General features: G+C 42.6%; 1 non-coding gene across 1 annotated transcript; it reads left to right on the top strand.

The window, feature by feature from the left end:
• Positions 1–5293: 5293 nt before the first annotated feature.
• TRNAT-AGU (transfer RNA threonine (anticodon AGU)) lies at positions 5294–5366 on the top strand. Its single transcript has one exon. It is a non-coding gene; the product is annotated as a tRNA-Thr (tRNA).
• Positions 5367–11711: the final 6345 nt, after the last annotated feature.

Below are 11711 nucleotides of genomic sequence, written 5' to 3'. Positions count from 1 at the left end.
GTGAGGTCTCAGATTGGCGAGACGTCACAAGTGGAGTCCCGCAGGGGTCAGTCCTGGACCTATACTGTTTCTGGTATATGTAAATGATCTCCCAGAGGGTATAGATTCGTTCCTCTCAATGTTTGCCGACGATGCAAAAATTATGAGGAGGATTGAAACAGAGGATGCAGTAGGAGGCTACAAGATGACCTGGATAGACTGAGTGAATGGTCCAACAAATGGCTGTTGAAGTTCAACGAGTAAATGCAAAGTAATGAAACTAGGCAGTAGAAACAGGAGGCCAGGCACAGGATACAGAATAGGAGATGAAGTACTTAATGAAACAGACAGAGAGAAAGATCTAGGAGTTGATATCACACCAAACCTGTCTCCTGAAGCCACATAAAGAGAATAACGTCTGCGGCATATGCGAGGCTGGCTAACACCAGAACGGCGTTCAGGAACCTGTGTAAGGAATCATTCAGAATCTTGTACACCACATATGTAAGACCAATCCTGGAGTATGCGGCCCCAGCATGGAGCCCGTACCTTGTCAAGCACAAGACGAAGCTGGAAAAAGTCCAAAGGTATGCTACTAGACTAGTCCCAGAACTAAGAGGCATGAGTTATGAGGAAAGGCTGCGGGAAATGCACCTTACGACACTTGAAGACAGAAGAGTAAGGGGGGACATGATCACAACCTACAAAATCCTCAGGGGAATCGACCGGGTAAACAAGGATGAACTATTCAACACTGGTGGGACGCGAACAAGGGGACACAGGTGGAAGCTGAGTACCCAAATGAGCCACAGAGACGTTAGAAAGAACTTTTTCAGTGTCAGAGTAGTTAGTAAATGGAATGCATTAGGAAGTGATGTGGTGGAGGCTGACTCCATACACAGTTTCAAGTGTAGATATGATAGAGCCCAATAGGCCCAGGAATCTGTACACCTGTTGATTGACAGTTGAGAGGCGGGACCAAAGAGCCAGAGCTCAACCCCCGCAAGCACAATTAGGTGAGTACACACACTCACACACATATATGTATACATACACACACACACATCCTTCCGTAGGCGGGATCCAAAAGTCAATGCTCGATCCTGCAGACACTAATAGGCGAGTACACACACAGACTTAGGTAATTACACACGCACACACACATGTATACATACACACACACACACACACACACACACACACACACACACACACACACACACACACACACACACACACACACACAGACTACGGGAATTAAACCTCACTTCGCTGGAAGACAGAAGAGTTAGGGGGGACATGATCACCACATTCAAGATTCTGAAGGGGATTGATAGGGTAGATAAAGACAGTCTATTTAACACAAGGGGCACACGTACTAGGGGACACAGGTGGAAACTGAGTGCCCAAATGAGCCACAGAGATATTAGAAAGAACTTTTTTAGTGTCAGAGTGGTTGACAAATGGAATGCATTAGGGGGTGATGTGGTGGAGGCTGACTCCATACACAGTTTCAAGTGTAGATATGACAGAGCCCGATAGGCTCAGGAATCTGTACACCTGTTGATTGACGGTTGAGAGGCGGGACCAAAGAGCCAGAGCTCAACCCCCGCAAACACAACTAGGTGAGTACAACTAGGTGAGTACACACACACACACACAGAGACTGGTTGCACACCTGGAGAACATTAGGTTTGTGAACAAACATCAACATGGGTTCTGGACAGGGAAATCGTGCCTAACAAACCTTCTGGAATTCTATGATAAAATAACGAGGATAAGACAGGACAGAGATGGTTGGGCAGACTGCATATTTCTGGACTGCCAAAAAGCCTTTGATACAGTACCGCACATGAGACTGCTGTTCAAGCTCGAGAGGCAGGCGGGGGTGGGGGGAAAGGTCCTAGAATGGATAAGGAACTACCTAACAGGAAGGAGCCAAAGAGTTACGGTAAGGGGCGAGAAGTCGGACTGGCGAACAGTAACAAGTGGAGTACCACAAGGATCGGTGCTGGGACCAATTCTATTTCTTGTATATGTTAACGACATGTTTACAGGCGTAGAGTCCTACATGTCGATGTTTGCGGATGATGCAAAGTTGATGAGAAGAGTTGTGACAGATGAGGATTGCAGTATCCTCCAAGAGGACCTGAACAGATTGCAGAGATGGTCAGAGAAATGGCTACTAGAATTCAACACGAGCAAATGTAAAGTTATGGAAATGGGACTAGGAGATAGGAGACCAAAGGGACAGTACACAATGAAGGGGAACAGCCTACCTGTAACGACGCGTGAAAGAGACCTGGGGGTGGACGTAACACCTAATCTATCTCCTGAGGCACATATTAATAGGATAACGACAGCAGCGTACTCTACACTGGCAAAAGTTAGAACATCATTCAGAAACCTAAGTAAGAAGGCATTTAGGGCGCTTTACACTGCCTACGTAAGGCCAGTCTTAGAGTATGCCGCCTCATCATGGAGTCCCCATCTGAAGAAGCATATAATGAAACTGGAAAAGGTTCAGAGGTTTGCAACGAGACTCGTCCCAGAGCTACGAGGGATGGGGTATGAAGAGCGCCTGAGGGAACTGTGCCTTACGACACTAGATAGAAGAAGGGAGAGGGGGGACATGATAGGAACGCATAAGATACTCAGAGGAATTGACAGAGTGGACATAGACGAAATGTTCACACGGAATAGTAACAGAACGAGAGGACATGGATGGAAGCTTGAAACTCAGATGAGTCACAGAGATGTTAGGAAGTTTTCTTTTAGCGTGAGAGTAGTGGGGAAATGGAATGCACTTCAGGAACAGGTTGTGGAAGCAAATACTATTCATAATTTTAAAACCAGGTATGATAGGGAAATAGGACAGGAGTCATTGCTGTAAACAACCGATGCTCGAAAGGCGGGATCCAAGAGTCAATGCTCGATCCTGCAGACACAACTAGGTGAGTACAACTAGGTGAGTACACACACACACACCACACACACACACACGTATACACACACACACGTATACACACACACACACACACACACACACACACACACCACACACACACACACACACACACACACACACACACACACACACACACACACACACACAGTGAAAGAACAGGTATTGAAACTTAGAACAGGCGGAGAACAGGTATACAGAGAATGACAGAGAGGTGTGTGAGGAACTCAACAAGAAGTTCCAGGAGGTCTTCAACAATAGAACAGGGTGAGGTCACTGTGCTAGGAGAAAGGGAGGTAAACCAGGCGGCCTTGGAGGAGTTCGAAATTACGAGAGAGGAGGTCAAGAGACACCTGCTGGATCTGGATGTTAGAAAGGCGGTTGGTCCAGATGGGATCTCACCATGGGTACTGAAAGAGTGTGCAGAGGCACTTTGCTTGCCACTCTCCATAGTGTATAGTAAATCACTAGAGACGGGAGACCTACCAGAAATATGGAAGACGGCGAATGTGGTCCCAATATACAAAAAGGGCGACAGACAAGAGGCACTGAACTACAGGCCAGTGTCCTTGACTTGTATACCATGCAAGGTGATGGAGAAGATCGTGAGAAAAAAACCTGGTAACACATCTGGAGAGAAGGGACTTCGTGACAAATCGCCAACATGGATTCAGGGAGGGTAAATCTTGCCTTACAGGCTTGATAGAAATCTACGATCAGGTGACACAGATTAAGCAAGAAAGAGAGGGCTGGGCGGACTGCATTTTCTTGGATTGTCGGAAAGCCTTTGACACAGTACCGCATAAGAGGCTGGTACATAAGCTGGAGAGGACAGGCAGGTGTAGCTGGTAAGGTGCTCCAGTGGATAAGGGAGTATCTAAGCAATAGGAAGCAGAGAGTTACGGTGAGGGGTGAGACCTCCGATTGGCGTGAAGTCACCAGTGGAGTCCCACAGGGCTCTGTACTCGGTCCTATCGTGTTTCTGATATATGTAAATGATCTCCCGGAGGGTATCGATTCATTTCTCTCAATGTTTGTGGACGATGCTAAAATTATGAGAAGGATTAAAACAGAAGAGGACTGTTTGAGGCTTCAAGAAGACCTAGACAAGCTGAAGGAATGGTCGAACAAATGGTTGTTAGAGTTTAACCCAACCAAATGTAATGTAATGAAGATAGGTGTAGGGAGCAGGAGGCCAGATACAAGGTATCATCTGGGAGAGGAAATTCTTCAGGAGTCAGAGAAGGAAAAGACTTGGGGGTTGATATCACGCCAGACCTGTCTCCTGCAGCACATATCAAGCGGATAACATCAGCGGCATATGCCAGGCTGGCCAACATACGAACGGCATTCAGAAACTTGTGTAAAGAATCATTCAGAACTTTGTATACCACATATGTCAGGCCAATCCTGGAGTATGCAGCCCCAGCATGGAGTCCATATCTGGTCAAGGATAAGACTAAACTGGAAAAGGTTCAAAGGTTTGCCACCAGACTAGTACCCGAGCTGAGAGGTATGAGCTACGAGGAGAGACTACGGGAATTAAACCTCACTTCGCTGGAAGACAGAAGAGTTAGGGGGGACATGATCACCACATTCAAGATTCTGAAGGGGATTGATAGGGTAGATAAAGACAGTCTATTTAATACAAGGGGAACACGCACAAGGGGACACAGGTGGAAACTGAGTGCCCAAATGAGCCACAGAGATATTAGAAAGAACTTTTTTAGTGTCAGAGTGGTTGACAAATGGAATGCATTAGGGGGTGATGTGGTGGAGGCTCACTCCATACACAGTTTCAAGTGTAGATATGACAGAGCCCGATAGGCTCAGGAATCTGTACACCTGTTGATTGACGGTTGAGAGGGCGGGACCAAAGAGCCAGAGCTCAACCCCCGCAAACACAACTAGGTGAGTACAACTAGGTGAGTACACACACACACACACACACAGGGGCCTCGTAGCCTGGTGTATAGCGCGCAGGATTCGTAATTCTGTGGTGCGGGTTCGATTCCCGCACGAGGCAGAAACAAATGGGGCAAAGTTTCTTTCACCCTGAATGCCCCTGTTACCTAGCAGTAAATAGGTACCTGGGAGTTAGTCAGCTGTCACGGGCTGCTTCCTGGGGTGTGTGTGTGAGTGTGTGGTGTGGAAAAAAAAAATAGTTAGTAAACAGTTCATTGACAGTTGAGAGGCGGGCCGAAAGAGCAAAGCTCAACCCCCGTAAAAACACAACTAGTAAACACACACACACACACACACACACACACACATACACACACACACACACACACACACACACTCTCACACACACACACACACACACCTACACACAGACAACCTCGGAGAGCCTCCATAGCTCAGTGGGCAGAGCGCTGGTCTAGTAAACCAGAGGTCGGGAGTTCGAGTCTCCCTGAAGGCAAAGTTTGTTAACATTATTAACTAGAATGTGTCGCTTCTTCTTTTGACGGTCTAAGAGGTATTCATCTTAGGGGCCTCGTGGCTGAGGTGGACAGCGCTTGGTCATTATAGTCCTAATATCTCGGGTTAGATTCCTGGCCGAGGCAGTAGCAAATGGGTAGAGTTTCTTTCATCATGATGCGTCTGTTCACCTAGCAGTAAATAGGTTACCTGGGAGTAAGGCATCTGCTACGGCTGCTACCTGAGGATATATATATTTATGAATGTATGTGTGTGTGTGTGTGTGTAGTCACCTATTTGTACTTACCTATTTGTGCTTGCAGGATCGAGCATTGACTCTTGGATCCCGCCTTTCCAGCCATCGGTTGTTTACAGCAATGATTCCGGTCCCATTTCCCTATCATACCTAATTTTAAAATTATGAATAGAGTTTGCTTGTATTCTGCAGACACAAATAGTAAATACACATACCCAGCGCATACTTCATTGTTTACCTGACATATAACTGATGCGATATACGAGGCTCTGAATAATTCCTTACAAACATTTCTATAGGCAGTTCTTAGGATGGCCAACATAAGAATTCCCTTTAGAAATTGATGCAATGAATCATTCATAATCTTGTATCCCACATATGTCAGACCAGTCCGGGAGTATGCAGCTCCATCGTGGAGTCCATATCTCGTCAAGCACATGGCGAAGTTAGAGAAAGTTCAGATGTATGACATCAGACTTCTTTCAGAACTGAGACGTATGAGTTAGGAGGGAAAGCTACATAAATTAACATCACGTCTTTGAAAGATACAAGACTATCAAAAGAGACATGATTAAAAAAAAGGAAAGTGTCTTCGTCTCTCTCTCCCTCCGCGCTCTACGCATCAGCGACCCTCAGTTTCTTGATTCTGATACTGGCTTTATCTACAAATCATTCTCTATCCTTGGTTACCCTTTGCATTTTATCAACTGTGCCTATTCTCAAGGTAAACTAAATTTCTTTCATCCTAAACCAACACTAGTAGCACTGTGCTCTGCCTTCCCTTCATATCTGAACTCAAAACTTTTACCAATACCTTTCGTCCTCTTGACATAAAGCTCGCCTTTCGACAAACTAACACACTTCGTAGTAATCTAGTCCACACTGCTCCTCCTGCTTCTAATGCTGCTGGTGTCTACTCTATTTCCTTTTCATCTTGTCCTCTCCAATACTTTGGTGAAACTGGCCGTACACTTAATGACAGACTTAAAGAACACAATAGAAGTGTTAAGTCTGCAGACACAAACAATGCTCTCTTACACACAGAAATCACAATGGCGTGATGCATCAAATGAACAAATCCACAAGGGCCGTGACGAGGATTCGAACCTGCGTCCGAGAGCATCCTGTAACCATGTTTAAGCAGTCGATTAAGTCAGCGTCTGGGATGCTCTCAGACGCAGGCTCGAATCCTCGTCACGGCCCTTGCGGATTTGTTCAATGCTCTCTTCTGTCATGTTAGGGATTCTAATCATCCTATTGATTGGTCTTCCTCCAAAATAATCTTTCCTTCCTCTACTCTTCACAGACGCCGTCTTGTTGAATCGGCTCAAATACACAACGTACCCAACATGAACTTGAGTCCTGGCCTTGTTGGTGTTAACTCTTCCCTTTCGAAATATATACTCAAATGCTCTAAACTTTCTAATAAACGTGACTTAACATAATCTTGCCCTTCCCTTTATCTCTCTTTCTCTTTCCTTTTTTCTTTTTCTTTCCCCTTATTTTCTCTAACGAGCCCTTACTTATTCCTATTACTATCCCCTTCTTATTGGGTGGTTATTAATAGGAGCTGCCTCGTATGGGCAAATAGACCTTCTGCAGTTACCTTCGTTCTTATGTTCTTATTTCTATTACTTTCCTTTTATTACACCTTACCTTTCGTGCCTTTTGCCTTGCTTTTTCTTCCTCTAAGATTTTCTTCTCCTCTCCTCTCTCTTGCCTATTTATTGCCTCGCCTCCTTCCCTTATCATATATACTCAAATGCTCTAATCTTTTTAACAAACGTGAGCTAACATAAGCTTACCGTTCCATTTATCTTTCTTTCTCTTTCCTTTTCTTTCTCTCTTCTCTCTCTTTTCTGTTCATTGTTTTCTCTTACGTTCCCTTGCTATCCTCTTCTTATTCCTATTACTATCCCCTTCTCATTTGGTGGTTATAATAGGAGCTGCCTCGTATGGGCCAATGAGCCTTCTGCAGTTCTTATTCCTACTACTATTCCCTCTACTACACCTTAACGTTCGTACCTTTTGCCTTGCTCATCACCTCTCTCTTGCCTATTTATAGCCTGTATCAACTTCATCACACAGGCTCACCATAGCCCGTGCTTCTTGCCCCGCTCCTGTGCCAGGTAAGTTACGGGCTCACCATAGCCCGTGCTACTTACCCCGCTCCTGTGCCAGGTAAGTTACGGGCTCACCATAGCCCGTGGTACTTGGAACTCGTTCCGAGTACCTGAATCTATAACAACAACATTCCCTTATCACCACGGGAGACATCTCCCGTCACGCAGGGTGCAGTCGCACCGCCACAGATCTCCAGTATTAGCTAATGATACTGATAATGGCTCAAAAGGGCCACCACTTACGGGTTATTCATGCCCGTGCCACCTTTTGGGTGGCTTAATCTTCATAAATCAATCAATCCCTTATCACAATCGACTTGAGAATGGTCCAGGAGGGACCAAAATGCCGTCGTCCCTTTACTTTCTAGTGTGTGGTTTGGTCAACATATTTCAGCCACGTTATTGTGACTCCTCGTCTGCATAGAGTTCTTAATTGTTGTCATAATGGTCATATGAAGAGTGAAAAATATAAATAAATCAAAAAATTATTTTTAAAATTCCAATGTTAGAATAAGATCCAAAATGAGTGGCTTAGTTTAGAATAATATTTATATAGAAATGAATGCCATTGAAAAGACAAAATATTTAGCTGAATTTACCACAAACAATAGTAAAATTTACACTCTAGTGGCCTCGACAAGGACAGGAAGCTGGTTTCTTGTCCAAGGTCCCCCTTTTGCCCTGCTGATTTTTTCAATCTGGGTGATAAAGCTCAACAGAGTTTTGACATTTACGGCTTCGGCGGGTAGGTAGTTCCATGGGTTTATGACACTGTGGGCCTCAATAGCATCTACATCTACTATTTTCAGTTCTATAAATGCTACTAAATGCTAATGCTACTATATAGTATAGGCTACTATAACAGCATCTACTCTTTTCAGTTCTACGTTCTGGCTTGTTGAGCTTGAAACTGGTGTTCCGTTTTTGTGTTACATCTGGCCTGAAGTTGTCTGTCTGGAAGAAGAAGAAGTTGTCTGGATTAACTTCCTCCAAATTGTTCAGAATTTTAAGTTTCGATGAGAGCAGCCCAGTCATATCTGGTTTGCAATGTTATTAGTCCGGTGGCCCTCTTGTGTTCCTGTTACGGTAGTTGAATTAGTTCTGCAATGATTTTTGTTGCCTGGTGTTAAAGTTTTTCTAATGCAGCTGTCTTTCTGAAGATGATGTTTTCTTGACTGGATACAATAATCCAAGTGAGGGCGCACCAGAGATTAATTCAGTTGAATAATGACCTTCTTTTCCTGAAAGCCAAAAATATGCTTGATTGATTATGCCTGGTACACCATTATAGGGGAACACTAAGTCTGGCAAGCTTGTCCAGGTCCCAGAAAATCATGGGGAAGGCTGGCCGCACGGGCACCCATTCATTTATTAGTCAGATCCAGCTGAGGTCAACAGAACTGAGGAACACATATGTCAACTATTGTGCCACGTTCGCACCATTCCCTATATGTACAAATTTAATGTTAATTAAAGACTGATGGAATGTGATTATAATTTGTATTATGTTAACATGGCGGGAGACTGCCTCCATTGTGGGCAATGTGTGTGGAGCCGCAGATCCTGACCAGAGAGGGGAGATCTATGGGCTGAGAGAGACCATCTTGCAACACCCAGGTCTGTGACTGCTGCAGCAGCTGCCGGGCCACCTGATCGTCCTCCGCCCACACCCATACGTCGTTCCCCATCATGATGTGACTCCTTTCCGGCAATGCCAGCAACATCGTTGCCCACACGTCATATGCTGGGTTGTCCTGGAAAAGGGGCACAGGTATTTATACACATGTATTTGTCATTTCTGCATTTGTACATGTGCACGCATTTGGTGCACATGTACTTGTGAACCCTCATTTGTAAATAACCAATAATTACGACATTTTTCAGTTACAAATTTTTTCAGGTGTAATAAATAAATATATAGGACATACTATATAGACAGTATATAATATATGCTTATATATCTATATAAATAAAAATGGAAATGCTCGTTTGTTCATTATTGCTAATCTCCGAAAGTTCTTCACCGATTGCCTTGAAATTTCCACACAAAGTTCCATTCGCATCCGAGCGGGTTTTTATATACATGCTCTATAGATGTCACGTCTGTGACGGGAAAAAATATTTATTCTTTTTTTTTAAACTGTTTTTCATGTGAGGGAAATCTGTGAAACCTCTTTACCGATTTCTTTAAAATTTTGACACAACGTTGCATTCAAATAGGCGCGTGTTTTTATATACCTAGTATATACATGCCTCACCTGTGACAGGAAATAACATGTTTATTACAAAAAGCGCCATCTGTTGGACATAAGAGCAAAACACTGTAATCTCCAAAAGTTCTTCACCGATTGCCATGAAAGTTTGACATAACGTTTCATTTGAATTCGCACGTGTTTTATACCGACTATATAGACGCCACACCTGTGACAGGTAAAAACTTTTTTTTTTTTTAAACAGCTTAATTTTTTGCACGTAATAGCAACACACGCCATACTAAATATGTTACGATTCCATTTCAATGTTTCTGAATTCATTGATAAATTTAATTTTAATAGATTCTGATTTATTTTCATATTGATTTAATTATTTTGCTTGACATTGCAGTTGAATTGAGCTGTTGTTTACCATACCATTCATTTCATGACTATAGTTTATTTTTTATTTTTTTCATTGTTTTTCATTTCGTTTTTTAACTCTTTTTCTTATGTTTCAGTGATGGGAACATCAGACCATTTGGGAATACATTAAATGAAATGGATAGCTTTATCATTTCATAAGTAAAAAAATAGAAAAATATTGAAATTCAGGAAAACTTGGCTTATTAGGCAAATCGGGCCTTGCATATTAGGCCAAGAACAACATTCTGGCTACTTGGTACATATATATGTGTCGTACCTAGTAGCCAGAACGCACTTCTCAGCCTACTATGCAAGGCCCAATTTGCCTAATAGGCCAAGTTTTCCTGAATTAATATATTTTCTCAAATTTTTTTCTCATGAAATGATAAAGCTACCCATTTCATTATGTAAGAGGTCAATTTTATTTTATTGGAGTTAAAATTAACGTAGATATATGACCGAACCTAACCAACCCTACCTAACCTAACCTAACCTATCTTTATAGGTTAGGTAGCTAAAAAAGTTAGGTTAGGTTAGGTTGTCGAAAAAACATTAATTCATGAAAACTTGGCTTATTAGGCAAATCGGGCCTTGCATAGTAGGCCGAGAAGTGTGTTCTCGGTCCGATTTGCCTAATAAGGTCCGATTTGCCTAATAAGCCAAGTTTTCTTGAATTAATATATTTTCTCTAATTTTTTTCTTATGAAAAGATAAAGCTACCCATTTCATTACGTATGAGGTCAATTTTTTGGGGGGGGAGTTAAAATTAACGTAGATATATGACCGAACCTAACCAACCCTACCTAACCTAACCTTACCTATCTTTATAGGTTAGGTTAGATTAGGTAGCCGAAAAAGTTAGGTTAGGTTAGGTTAGGTAGGTTTGGTCGTCGAAAAATAATTAATTCATGAAAACTTGGCTTATTATGCAAATCGTGCCTTGCACAGTAGGCAGAGAAGTGCGTTCTGGCTACTAGGTAAGACACACATATATATATATATATATATATATATATATATATATATATATATATATATATATATATGTCGTACCTAGTAGCCAGAATGCACTTCTCGGCCTACTATTCAAGACCCGATTTGCCTAATAAGCCAAGTTTTCCTGAATTAATATATTTTCTCTAATTTTTTTCTTATGAAATGATAAAGCTACCAATTTCATTATGTATGAGGTCAATTTTTTTTTATTGGAGTTAAAATTAACGTAGATATATGACCAAACCTAACCAACCCTACCTAACCTAACCTAACCTATCTTTATAGGTTAGGTTTGGTTAGGTAGCCGAAAAAGTTAGGTTAGGTTAGGTTAGGTAGGTTAGGTTGTCGAAAAA

This window comes from Procambarus clarkii, chromosome 63 (genome assembly GCF_040958095.1).
Source record: "Procambarus clarkii isolate CNS0578487 chromosome 63, FALCON_Pclarkii_2.0, whole genome shotgun sequence".
Lineage (NCBI taxonomy): Eukaryota > Metazoa > Arthropoda > Malacostraca > Decapoda > Cambaridae > Procambarus > Procambarus clarkii.
Note: the sequence above shows the minus strand (reverse complement) of the source record. Positions and strands in the feature narration are given on the sequence as shown.